Source organism: Triticum urartu, chromosome 2A, assembly GCF_056163025.1.
Source record: "Triticum urartu cultivar PI428250 chromosome 2A, HENAU_Tu73, whole genome shotgun sequence".
Lineage (NCBI taxonomy): Eukaryota > Viridiplantae > Streptophyta > Magnoliopsida > Poales > Poaceae > Triticum > Triticum urartu.
In genome coordinates this window covers 751,811,067-751,824,861 of record NC_141874.1, presented here as the reverse complement: position 1 = coordinate 751,824,861, position 13,795 = coordinate 751,811,067, and the positions used below count along the sequence as shown (strand labels likewise).

At 43.8% G+C, this 13,795-nt stretch overlaps 1 pseudogene; it reads right to left on the bottom strand.

The window, feature by feature from the left end:
• Positions 1-2,596: 2,596 nt before the first annotated feature.
• LOC147987760 (uncharacterized) lies at positions 2,597-3,690 on the bottom strand (annotated as a pseudogene).
• Positions 3,691-13,795: the final 10,105 nt, after the last annotated feature.

The following is a 13,795-nucleotide window of genomic DNA, read 5'->3' as shown; positions in this document are numbered from 1 at the left end:
TTGCAAGTATTATTTGAATTTATGAACTTTGAGTATGTGAACATTATGAAAATCTATACATATTATACAAAGTCATGAACTATTTTGAATTCATGTTTTTTCTTAATTCGCAAGCATTTTAAAAAAATTACATAATTTTCTAAATTGCATGAAAAAAATTGAGTTCATGAAATATATTTTTCATAGAAAAATTGAAATTCATGATTTTTTTACATATTCGTTAATATTTTGTTGAATTTGTGAATTTTTCTCAGAATCCAATTTTAAAACGGAAGAAATAAAAAACTCTCTGGGAACCAGACCCACGCAGACTCTAGCACTGTCCTTACTACTAGGTCATAAGCTACATTAGGAACCTAACGGGGACCTCCTATATGTCGCTCTCTGCGGCAAACTATCTTTATTTCGTACAGGAAGGTCTCTGACTGGGCCGGCCCATAAACGCCATTGAACTTTCATGAACGCCACCGAACTTGTACTATAGCCCCAAAAAAATCGACCACAAAGAGAATCGAACTACGGATATTGTGCTACACACGATGCGAGAGTTACTGATAAGTCAGCCACGTCAGTCTTTAAGAACGAACCCACTCGGTGTTTTATGAAATGATAAAAAATTTCAAATTTGCAAACTGTTTTTAAAAACCTGAAACATTTCAGAAAACAAGAACACTTTTTTTGAAAATGGGATTTTTTTTTGAAATTTAAAAAATATGGCCAAACACAAACATTTTCTAAACTCCCGATCAAAACTTGAAAACACGAACATTTTTCTAAAAATTGTGAACATATTTTGAAATGGGAACATTTTATGAAACTTGAGAAAAATTGAAACATGAAGATTTTTCAAAATTACCGAACAATTATTTGAAATGGCAACATTTTTGTAAATCCTCAGACAATATCCGAAAACATTTTTTAATACGCGAGCAATTTCTTTTTAATTTATGAACAAAATATTAAACACGTGTTTTTTGAAATATTGATCAATTTCTATAAGCAAGACCTTTTTTGTAATTTTGAACATTATTTGAAATAAAATAAAATTGAAAAATCAAAAAAATTCAATACGCGAACATTATTGGAATTTATGAACAAAATTTGACAGCACAACCTTTTTTTCAATTTTGATGCTTTTTTAAAAGCATGAAAATTTTCAAATTTTTGAACATTTTGCTAAAAATGAAATAAAATAAACTGGAAAAACAGAAAACTAAAAGGAAAAAAAGAAAACCGAATCAGGAAAAACAAAAACCGGTTCAGGGAACCTACTGCAATGTTTTCAAAACCGGATAAGCTAGTATTGTGGTTGTAGTTTTCCTCATTTGTTTGTGCTTGTTTGGTATAATAACTTCCCATCATCAACCGTACGTGCACATTGCCGATCATAACCGCAGCTACATGGAGTCATGTTGAAGATGGAGCTGGAGTCTGATGGACGACTTCACTCTGTGCTGATGGAGGGGCTACGGCGTGAATGCATGGCAAGCTGGAGCCTTGTTAGAATAAATCCGAGGCACTCCGTCGATCTACCGAGGATCAAGTAATCACACAAGCATGACATCGAGATTTTTTAACGAGGTTCACCATCATGGATACATCACCGGGGTTGACTACGGGCGCTCCACCCCATGACACCGTCACAATACCGCACCTTGGCCGCCCGGGCACCGGCACACACCGCCGGCTCCCCCTGCGCGCCTGTGCTATTATGTTAGCATAGGTTACATCGTGTGTCCACCCTCAATATATATGAGAGGCCTAGGATACAAGTGTCATATTAGGACACAACTCCTACCCTGTCAACACACAGTTCAAAACCAAGTCCAACTGTAATCTACCTTGTACAATAATATTCGACACAACTCTAATAAACACATCTCTTCTCACTAACAGTTGTCACATAAGCAAACTTATATTCGGTGTGTAATGTTAATATCTAAGGTACTCCCACTATAAGTGGTCTAACATAGGTCCGGTGGAACGCCCAAATCGGAATCCTATTCCCAGTGGTGACCACAAGTGTTACTATCCAGGATCCGCAATTGCTGGAGCGAGGTCAAGTGGATATGCACAGCCGAAACATGCATCGCTCAAGCGGGCTATAGGTGGTCCATCTTAAACCTAGTGCCAGTGGGTGACATGGTTACATCATCTATAAATGTGTCACCAGAATACATCATCTACTGATGCACGCAAAAGCTTATCAACTACTCTCTCCATCCACGAAAAAGGATACTTCTGCTTTTGAATTAGATCATTTTTTAGATTAGCAATATATATGTATATATGATATTTTCTCCGACTCAAATTAATTGAATCAGATTTGTCTTGATACGAATGTATATACTTCTGCTTTGTGACTAGATACATCCGTACCTAGACAAATCTGAGTTTTAACTTGGGTCGGAGGGAGTATCAAACTTAGTATATCATGAAATTACTTTTAAAAATGGATTTACTGATACTAATTTGGAGTCATAAATGTTTCTATATTTTTCCAGTAAGATTGGTCAATGGTCTTCTTCTAATAAAAACAAATTTTAAAACTATGTAATGAGGGAGTAAATAGTAGTAGTACTCCCTCTGTCACAAATTACTTGCGGGCCTTGGGCCATCCTAGGAGGGCCCGGCGGAGGAACATGTGCCTGTCGTTGTGCAGGTGCCAAGTATACAAGGTGATGCACATCCGGGCCACAGGCTCGTGCCACCTCTAGGTGTACATTTGAGCTCCCGTGGCAGCATAGGCGTTGTAGATGGCCCATAGCGCTGGCTCGCTCACCACGCCCGAGGCGGCGATGTTGGCCACGTTGAGGAACGAGTTCATGACCTCGGAGTTTACCAGGTCGCTGCCCACATCGATAACATCGGTGGCGGGCGAGCTGAAGACGAGGTCGCTCGTGATGGCGCCAACATCGAAGCCCCGGGCTATGGCCTCGAACCCCATGCCTAGGATGTTGCTCTCGCACATGGACATGACCTGGGCGGCGTGGCGGTCCATCTGCCCCGACCGGTCCTTGAGGAGCGTCCTGTGCGTCGCCTCCAGCGCGATCTTGGCTTGGATGTAGGACGTGCCGATGACGACAGCCTCACGCCCCTGCCGGCCACTAGGGGTTCGTAGCGAGCGGGCGTCGGCGAGCCCGTGTAGTTGGAGAAGAGGGTGCGCACGTCGGAGGCCCCAAAATCAGTAGGTTCGCATAGGGCGTTGGTTGTTGTCATCGCCTCAAGCCAATCAGCGGCGCCCAGCAAGGCGAGAACTTGCGGCGTGGTTTGGACCAGCCCATCGCCCTTAGTGGGCAGCACGTTGCCGATTGCATGCTGCGTGCTTTTCCACAATGCCAGCTGCGGCGACAGTCGCAGTTGCACCAACCTGGGCCGCGCCGCGTCACCTCATCCATCAATGCTAATGCTAGCAAACATCTCCGCCAGCAAGTCTTCCCCCTCGCGGGACAGCCTTCTCAGATCCGCCATGCCCCCTGCCCCCTTTCCGACCAAGGCCCTCGCAGCCGAGTAGCCCGTGTACAAGGGGAAGCCTCCATCTTGCCGCTTCGCCAGCCGGGCGCCCCAAAAATACGAAGGGATTGCAACTAGCCTGCTGCTGTTGCCGCTAGGGACAGTGTCCTTCTCCCTCACCATCTCAATATCGAGGCCATGGAGAGAGAAGCCACCCCAAGTTGGGGAAGCCTCCATCTTGCCGCTTCCCCAGCCGGGTGCCCTAGAAATACGAAGGGATTGCATCTAGCCCGCTGCCGTTGCCGCCAGGGACAGTTTCCTTCTCTCTCACCACCTCAATATCGAGGCCATGGAGGGAGCAGCCACCCCAGGTTGGGGATGGGGTGGGTGGTGCCTCCACGTCGCCGCGACGAGTCCAAGAGAGACTCAACATTTTTATTTAGTACTGTATTAAAAAATCGGATTTGCTAAAACTCATTCAGCTGAGAATCAGATTGGCCTCATTCACTTTTCTGACCGTCCAATTGAGCCACGCCACGATTCGCGTTTTCGTCCTGGAGAGCTTCGTAACGACGGGAGGCACGGCCCATCTATTGTCCCGCTCATGGCCTGTTTTCTTTTTTGTCGCGCGCTTGTTTTTCATTTTTTGCTGATGAAGCCCACTTGCGTTGGATATAGGAAGCCCGTGTATTATCGCCCCCTCTTTTCATTTCTCTTCGTGTCTTGTTGGTGGCAGCTGAGACTCGGGGATAGCCCGTTGTGGGAGTTCGGCGACGGCGGCGTCTACCTATGCGGGAGATCGGCGGCGGCGGCATTTTTCGAAGTAAGAATCCGGCCGTTCTGTTGGTCCTCCAATTTTTTCTTTGCCATTTGTAGATATTTTCTAGGTTTTTCTTTTAGGGCTGTTCTTTTTTGTTTCTGGCCAGATCCGTAGGAACGGTATATGATTTTGGCAGCTTCGAATCGGAGATGTGGGTGGCTGTAGTTTTGTATGTGGATCATCGCACGTATTTGGGGGGGGGGGGGGGTCAGCCAAATAGGAGAAGTGGGGGTGGAGTAACTGTAGGATACTAGTCTATACCCCGCGCGTTGCAGCGGTAAATTCAGCAATGATTTAAAGAGATATGAAAAAAATAGAAATGTGTAATGTGTTATATTTATTTGAAGGAGACATTTGAGTGGAAGAAAGTAAACAATGATCCATCTTCTCATTTCCAAGCTCATCAAACTACTGAAATTGCAGCATACAACAATAGTTCATTCGGAGGCTTTGAAGAGTGTCTTTGTGACTCACGGTGAGGAGGGTAGTAGAACAGCCCATACCAATGACTTACAATAAGAGAATAAGGAAAGAGCAACGTATTTAACCGAGTATAATGGAGGAAAACTAGCCAATAATTAGCCAGCCGAAACTGTTACCTAACGACTTGTCTACAAATACAAAAGGCATCATAGGGGATTCATGAAAAAGAAGAATCAGTTGATAAAGAAAAGAGTAATCTAAATCACACTCACTAAAAATGAATGCTTCGGAAAATTGTAGCATATGAAATATAGCTCTGATGGTATAAAGGCTATAGGAAAAAAATTAATATACAACACATGTGACCCACGCTTTGAGTAACTGCATAACATATGAGCTAAAAGTGGCAGATGGTTGGCAAGAGCCCAAAGCATGCGCAATGTGAATCCCTTGGTTCTAATACCATACCTGCACAAAATAGGTTATGCATAAAGTAAGTTAGTAAGTAGGGAAAGGCTACAGGAATACAGTAAAAACTGGATTGCTATATGACAACATGACTTATTGGACATCTAAAAATAGTAAAACAAAGAAATAAAATGAATTAGTATATTTGAAGGTATATCTTATCCTACCGATTTGCTTTGCATGGCCGGCGGTAGCTGGATCCTACAATAAGAAAATTGAGAAATAAACATGGGTTAGCGCTGAAATTTGGCTTCCTTCTTGAAATTTGGCTTCCTTCTTAGTGGACATGAGGATGAGGTTCAAAACAAATATAATAGGCCTCTCAGTTTGTAGAATCAATGGAAAATTCTTGTGTTTATAAGAGGAAACTACTATGACAAAATAGAATATGTCCTCGAAGAGGACTAAAAATTTAGCAGCATGCTGTGTGACACTTCCATACACAGTTGTTCAGTGCTTCCATACACAGGTCGATCGTACACCTGCAGGATACATGTTTCTACAAACTGAGAATATGTATCCATATTTGATACCGTATCTAAACAGGTATCTGAAGAATTGACATTAAGAATGAAGGAAAAGAAAATCTGGATACATGTTGGATGCGTCTTGGATACTTGTGGATATGTCCCAGTTTAATCCTTTGTCCCGATTCTTTTGCTCCTTTTCTAGAAAATCAAGACAGAAAAACCATCATGATGTATCCAAGCTGTAGCGGCGGGAGTGCCCCCCATCCCTCCCTTAGGCATACTCACCCTTCCTCCAGGCACTGGCCGTGGCACTCGCGCCCGGTGCGGCCCATCCGCGCATGAGCGAACCCAGCGCTGGCGTCCGCGGCGTGGAGGCCGCATCGCATAGTGCAGGACATCGCTCGACGACCACATACTGATCCGTAAGCACCACCACGATAGCTAGAAGATCTCGACCAGGGTCAGCGACTTGCAGAGGGAGTAGTGCCCATCGGAGACCGGACCAGCCGGAAGGTGTGAGTCATCGTGTTCAAGGCGGTGGCGACGCTCGCTGTGGAATCTGAACAAATCATTTGGGCAAACAATCAAGTATGCACAGGTCTCCGCCGGCGATGACCCTTGAAAGGCCGCCGCTGGAGGCGTAGTACGAAGAGAGAGGCAGAGATAGAGGGAATATGAGAAGAATCGGTGAGGATTTTTTTTAGGAACGAATGGAGATTTATTCGTTAAGGAGACCAAAGAACCTAGTGGTCCTCCTATTAATTTCCATCATAATCAAAGCAGTTTTCTTCTTCTCCTCCCATGTTAGGCTAGTCATAGTGGAGAGTAACTTAGACTAGTAACATGCATATGTGACTGATCTATGCTATTGCATTCATAGTGGGTAGTGTCATAGGTGTGGTAACATAGATGTCTTCATTTATTACTTTGTAGACTCATTTTGCATTGGGAAGCACTATGTGATGGTAACATATTATGTTACTTTATTTGCCTCTCTCCTCATTAACTACTTACCACATCATTATTTTTACTTATGTGGCGTCTATGTTACTACCTATGTTACTCCCACTATGACCAGCCTTCGCGAGATGTATTTGTCATCCTACATTGATGGTATGCGCGGAGCAATTGCACGGATCAGTAGTACTACTACCTTTTATTGGGGCGTGTTAGATGGACGCATGCATGCATGCAGAGTCTAGGGATTTTTCTTGCCCGCCATATTTATGGAAGGCTGCATGTCTTATGGCTGGGTGGGTGAAGAAGTGTGATGTGGCAGGCTGATGTGGATGAGCTGCATGTTAAGAAAATTCAAGTAGTGAGGGCTCCTATTTAGATATAGTAGATGTGTTGGAAATGGGCGTGAAATAGAAAACATGTTCCCAACACAGGTTTTTTTTGTGTTTTTTCTTTTTCGATGAAGATGAATGTGCAGAGTATGATTTTCCAACACAGGTTTTTTGTGTGTTTTATCTTTTTGGATGGAGATGAATATGCAGAGTATGATTTTCCAACACAGATTTTTCTGTTTTGTCTCGCGCAGCCTCACCGTTTCCCTCTGCCTAATCTTTCAGGCGCTGAGGATTTTGATAGCAAAAATGTGAACCCCTCTTTTCCTGCTATAACTGGACTATGTTTCCTGCTCTTGCGGTTGTCGGGGTCGTTTGTATACACAGTAATTTCACCATGCATTCATACTGTCACGAGATGGTTTAGGTAGCTCGGTTGGAATATGTTGTTCTCAAGTGACTATGAAAATGTTCCAGCTAGCATTTGTAAAGGTAGCAGACAGACAGATTTTGGTTTGATGAAACTTTTTATTGGTATTAGGACACACCGATTTCAAAGTGTTCAAGGTGTTTGCTAATGCTTTTTAATAATACCAATGTATTATATATCTAGCACTGCATTTGTTCTATTTGTTTCATTCTATAGTAGTCTATCTTATCTAACACAACTGTTACCAAGGTGAAGGAATACTCTACAGTTCTATTTTTGTTTTTGAGTTTGCCTGTCTTCTGTAACACACGAATACTTCTTTTTTTGATGACTGAACCAAAACAGCCATGAAGGATTTCCCCTGAAAAAACACTAATACTGACCGAACAAGCAAACGGACTGACCGAACAAGCAAACGTAATCAAGTAACAGTTTGTTTCATTCTATAGTATTATATTTTACATTGGTTTTTCACTGTAAATGGCGAATGTAAATGCATTTTTTAGATTTTGATTCTTGATATAGATTTTTCTTCAGTTACGCCGCAGTTTTTGTTTGGTGTACTTTTTGGCATGGATGTTTTGTTAACTGAATCAACACAGAGACTAGGGTTTCCTTTGTTCTCCATGGCATATTTTCTTTCTTTTTCTGCTTTCAATAGATCAAAATCAGGTGCTATTATGATTTTATGATTGGATAGTTTAAACAATGAACAGAGGACGACGATGTGCTGTTATCTTTTTGAGTTGTGTAGTTTCATCAGTCTGTGCTTTGTATTTTTTACAGTTTCGTTATCATTCCAAAATAACCCATCATTTTTTTTCTTTTTTGTCTTTTTTTTATTTGTGCAAACTGATTGTGGATTCTTATTTTTTATACGCGAGTTTTATACTATGCAGGATGTTGTGCCTAGATTGCCATTCGTACTTCGAGAACGACGATGAATAGAGGTTTGGCATTTTCATTCACGACGGGTCTGGAGACTTTGCGGTAATCTCTTCTCCTTTTTTCTCACTTTTTTCTGGATGTTTTTTTTCAATGTATTTTCCTTTATGAAAGATTCTTCTTTTTCGCTAATTGTTTTGACTTTTTTTCCTGACATCCCATGCACGGCAAGGAACCGAATCAACCAGATGAGTGGCCTGAAGTTTAAAGCACACGGCCATAGGTACGTTGTTGATGTGTTCAAGGGACACTCAACGACATTGATTGGAGGTGATGACTGGAAACGCGGCTCTGCGTGTGCCTGGGGCAAAATAGTGGTGTTCGACATGTCTGGACGGATGCCCCATGCTTATGTGTGTTATGTTGGCGGCCGACTTGCAGCAGTTCGTTGGGGCCCAGCGCAATCGCAACTAAGCACACCCAAGCGCAACCGGGCATCGGGAGGAGGGTTGTCGACGCCGATGAAATCGGTTCCATTTTTTGTTAGTTTTTTTCTTGTTGTAGTAGCAACCGACCCATCCCAAGCGCAACCGCAACTCAACACACCCAATCGCAACTATAGGACATATAATGTGACCGCAACTGGGGGTCGGGGCGGAGCGCTGTCGGCATCGATAAAATTGCTTCCATTTTTTGTTATTTTTTTTGTAATTGGAACCGCCCCATCCCGAGGACAATCGCAAGTCAACACACCCGAGGCGCAACTGCAAGCCATATAATGTGACCGCAACCGAGGTCGGGTGGAGGGCTATCGGTGCCGATGAAATCGGTTCCTTTTTTTGTTAGGTTTTTTTGTTGTAGTTGCAACCGCCTCAACCTGAGCGCAATCGCAACTCAGCACACCCAAGCGCAACTAGGCGTCGGGGGGAGGGTTGTCGGTGCCGATGAAACCGGTTCCATTTTCTTTTCTTAGAGTTTTTTTGTAGTTGCAACCGTCCCAACACGAGCGCAACTGCAACTCAGCACACCCAAGCACAACCGCGGGACATATAATGTGCCTGCAACCGGGGTTGGGCGGAGGGTTGCCGGCGCCGATGAAATCGGTTCCATTTTTTTGTTAGGGTTTTTCCTTGTAGTTGCAACCACCCCATCCCGAGCGCAATCACAACTCAACACACCCAAGCGCAACTTCAAGCCATATAATGTGACCGCAACCGGGGGTCGGGGCGGAGGGTTGTCGGCGCCAATGAAATCGGTTCCATTTTTTAGTTAGTCTTTTCCTAGTTGCAACTGCCCCAACACGAGCGCAACTACAACTCAGCATACCCAAGCGCAACCGGGCGTTGGGGGGAGGGTTCTCGACGCCCATGAAATTAGTTCCATTTTTTGTTAGTTTTTTTGTTGTAGTTGCAACCGCCCCATTCCGAGCGCAATCGCAACTCAACACACCCAAGCGCGACTGCGGGACATATAATGTGACCGCAGCCAGGGGTCGGGGCGAAGGGTTGTCGGCGCTGATGAAATCGATTCAATTTTTTGTTAGGTCCTTTTGTAGTTGCAACCGCCCCATCCCGAGCGCAATCGCAACTCAACACACCCCAGGCGCAACTGCAAGCCATATAATGTGACCGCAACCGAGGTCGGGCGGAGGGCTGTCCGCGCCGATGAAATTGGTTCCTTCTTTGTTAGGTTTTTTTGTAGTTGCAACTGACCTATGAGTGCAATCGCAAATCAACACACCCAAGCACAACTGCAAGCCATATAGTGTTACCGCAACCGGGGTCGGGTGGAGGGCTGTCGGTGCCGATGAAATCGGTTCCTTTTTTTGTTAGGTTTTTTTGTTGTACTTGCAACCGCCACAACCCAAGCGCAATCGCAACTCATCACACCCAAGCGCAACCGAACGTCGGGGGGAGGCTTGTCGGCGCCGATGAAATCGGTTCCATTTTTTGTTATGGTTTTTTGTTGTAGTTGCAACCGCCCCGTCCCGGCGCAATCACAACTCAACACGCCCAACTGCAACTGCAAGCCATATAATGTGACCACAACTGGGGGTAGGGGCGGAGGGTTTTCAGCGCCAATGAAATCAGTTCCATTTTTTGTTAGTTTTTTTAGTTGCAACCGCCTTAACACGAGCGCAACTACAACTCAGCAAACCCAAAAGCAATCGCAGGACATATAATGTGCCCGCAACCAGGGTCGGACGGAGTGTTGTCACTCCGATGAAATCGGTTCCTTTTTTGTTTGATTTTTTTGTAGTTGCAACCACCCCATCCTGAGCACAATCACAACTCAACACACCCAAGTGCAACTGCAAGGCAATGGACTTCTCGTGCTGTTTGCCAGCCATATGTATTCCCCAGCAGCTTATATAGCCATATCAACACAAGGTTGGCTTCCTCTCAGAAGTGGTTTTTGTACAAAGCTTAAGCTTGTGGTACTAGCTAGCTAGAGGGACACACACATTTTGATTGTTTTCGTCTTATTGTACCACTTTCTCGCCATATGACTAGAAAGTAACACGATTCCGCTCCAGGATTGCAGGCACAAGGAGGAGTTGTTCGTGTCCACCTCGCCCTTGTGGACGTGCCGGCCAGTGACGAGGGACGGCCAGACGGTGCCGAGCATGTCGAGGACGACGGCCAGACATTCTTGCAGGTTTCCTTGTCGATCATCGTACTACTCAGGGTCCATGGTCCTGATGATGGGCAAAATGAGGGTCCTCTCCGTTCACAACTAGCTATATTACTTGAATGCCCGTATTTGTATTGCTTTATATAACTCTCAATGAATTTTTGACTCCTTCCAATAGCATCGCGTGGACAAGAGTTCTTCCAGAACGTCCATATAATACATCTCCATTTTTCTCTTACTCTGAAAAAACCAACATGTACAGAAAATATTTCGTTTCTATTATCATGTGTAACAATTATATAAAGAAGTACAATCGTTACCATGATCATCTCTTTCAGTTGCGCAGGATGCCATGAGTTTTTCAGTTTATCCATCATAAAGCTTTGTCAATTCACATTTTCAAAGCATCATCCAAAGCCATCAGTTTTTATCTATAATATACAAAAGTGAATATAAAACACATTCATTAAAAAAATAAGATCAGCCCATATACAATATATATTCATTGATCAGCTGCTCGCTTCGAGCATGTAACCGTTTCAATCAGAGTGAGTGGCATCGTGCATTTTAGTAGAGTGAGACACATCCCAATTTTAGTACACGATTCTCCGGAAATGACTTGCTAGGGTATGTCAGATTTTTCATTATGTAAAAATGTAAATTACATTTATCTAAAAAAACAACTGTTTCCCGTATTAAAGCAAGCAGACGCTCCTTTTATTCTCATCATAAAAATACTATATTCACTCTATAAGTATTACCACATGGCACAATGCTCGTAGTCACATCTTATTTTTCCGGCCTGCTCTGCTCGTGACGGTATCGTCGCATCCATCTTTCCCCGTAATGAGTATCACTGACGCCTGCCCTAGACACCATGCCATTCAACTCACACCTTCCTCTCACCATCGTATCTCCTTCCCTCCATGCCCCCCCCCTCCTCCTCTCAACGGCGTCACAGTTTGAGTCCTGCTGCAAGGAATGCACACCGTCATAACCGAGAGCGTTCACCACAATGTGTTTTTGCTGCCATGATATACGAAATGATATATATGATTTGATCTGATCGCCTATTTTTTCATCTGTAGTCGCCGCCCTTGCCAGCCGTCCTAGTCGTCGGTCGCAGCCCTCTCCCGTCGTCCTTGTCACCGGATTCGCCCAAGCAACAGCTGCACCATGCGGTTGCAGCTTCGGTGGCGACGGCCACAACTCGTCAGCATGCTTGCCGCTGCTCATGCCCGATGCCGCAGCTCGTCCGGCTCACCTCACAGTTGCTCGCCCCGTTACAGAAAATTCGAGCATCAATTTTAAAAAAAACTGTCTCACCGCTGAGCCATCGCAGACCGCCGAGCGGCCGGTTGTAGCAATTTGTGATGATGGTTGAAGCGGGATGAGTGACACGGATTATAGCAGAAATGCGATGGTCATGTGATGTAGCAAAACACTATGTCATTTGTAGCCGGATGGGACATCGGTTGTAGCAATTTATAACTCTGGTTGTCGTATGTAGAAAAAAATACGACGGCCGTGCGATGTAACAGAACGTGACGCGCATTGTAGCAGTCGTGCGATGTAGCAAAAAACATACTATTATAATACCACAAACACTGTTAGAATAAATTCGAGGCGCTCCGTCGATCTATCGAGGATCAAGCAATCACACAAGCATGACACCGAGATTTGTTAACGAGGTTCACTATCATGGCTACATCCCGGGGTTAACTATGGGCGCTCCTTCCCATGACACCGTCACAATACCGCACCTCGGCCGCCCGGGCGCCGACACATGCCGCCGGCTCCCCCCTGCGCGCATGTGCTATTATGTTGGCATAGGTTACATCGTGGGTCTACCCCCGATATATATGAGAGGCCTAAAATAAAGTGTCCTATTAGGACACAAATCCTACCCTGTCAACACACAGTTAAAAACTCCCCGCAAAAAAAACACACACAGTTAAAAACCAAGTCCAACTGTACAATAATATTCAACACAACTCTGACAAACTCCAGCTTGACGAATATTCTTCACCACTTGAATTCATGCATGCATCCAACCTCCATGTACATTAGACTTCTGGGGCGTGGAATTCATCTGTATTGCTTTTAAGATGAGAATAAAAGGAGCGTCTGCTTGCTTTAATACGGGAAACGGCTGTATTTTTAGATAAATGTAATTTACATTTTTATATAGTGAAAATTCTGACATACCCTAGCAAGTCATTTCCAGAGAATAGTGTATTAAAACTCGGATGCGTCTCACTCTACTAAAATGCACGACGCCACTCACTCTAATTGAAACGGTCACATGCTCGAAGCGAGCAGCTGATCAATGAATATATATTGTATATAGGCTGATCTTATTTTTTAATTAATGTGTTTTATATTCACTTTTGTACATTAGAGATAAAAACTGATGGCTTTGGATGATGCTTTGAAAATATGAATTGACAAAGCTTTATGATGGATAAACTAAAAAACTCATGGCATCCTGCGCAACTGAAAGAGATGATCATGGTAACAATTGTACTTCTTTATATAATTGTTACACATGAAAATAGAAACGAAGTATTTTCTATACATGTTGGTTTTTTCAGAGTAAGAGAAAGATGGAGATGTATTATGTGGACGTTCTGGAAGAACTCTTGTCGACGCGATGTTATTGGAAGGAGTCAAAAATTCATCGAGAGTTATATAAAGCAATACAAATATGGCGAGAAAGTGATACAATAAGAAGAAAACAATCAAAACGTGTGTGTCTTTCTAGCTAGCTAGTGCCACAAGCTTAAGCTTGTACAAAAACCACTGCTGAGAGGAAGCCAGCCTTGTGTTGATATGGCTATATAAGCTGCCGGGGAATACATAAGGCTGGCAAACACCACGAGGAGTCCATTACCTGCAATTTTTAATACAGTACTAAATAAAA